Genomic DNA, 574 nt, shown 5'->3' on the forward strand with positions numbered 1-574 from the left:
AAAAGGCCCATGAAAGGACGAAGATTTGCGACGATTGAGGAGATTAAGGCTGCATCGCTGGAGGAGCTCAAGGCAATACCCAAAAGTGCATTTCAGAAGTGTTTTGACGACTGGAAAAAGCGCTGGCACAAGTGCATTGTATCAAAGGGGGATTATTTTGAAGGGGATAACATAATTTTGGATGAATAAATGAATATTTTTTTATAAAAATGAAAAGTCACCTTACTTTTTGATCACACCTCGTATGTAACCTTATTAAACAGTTATCTTCGCGGTTCAACTTATCCTTTGAGAATGCTCCACACGTCCACTTGCATCCTTGTAATTAATATAATCTTTTTCATGTTTACGAGATATATCAAGAATTTATAAGTACTCAATTATTAAGCCAGATGAACATGCAACGTTTTAAAGCATTTGCCATTAGTTCATCTATAATTGTGTGAAGATTTATAATAATTTCAAGAAAAAGTATCACAACTAGCCTCGCTCTACTCTTCATCGAGACTCCGTACTAGACGATAGCAACACCTTTTTTACCGAATCGCGGTTTACGCTATCACATAATACTCCA

The sequence above is a fragment of the Trachymyrmex cornetzi genome, unplaced genomic scaffold (assembly GCF_001594075.2).
Source record: "Trachymyrmex cornetzi isolate Tcor2-1 unplaced genomic scaffold, Tcor1.1 scaffold236, whole genome shotgun sequence".
Lineage (NCBI taxonomy): Eukaryota > Metazoa > Arthropoda > Insecta > Hymenoptera > Formicidae > Trachymyrmex > Trachymyrmex cornetzi.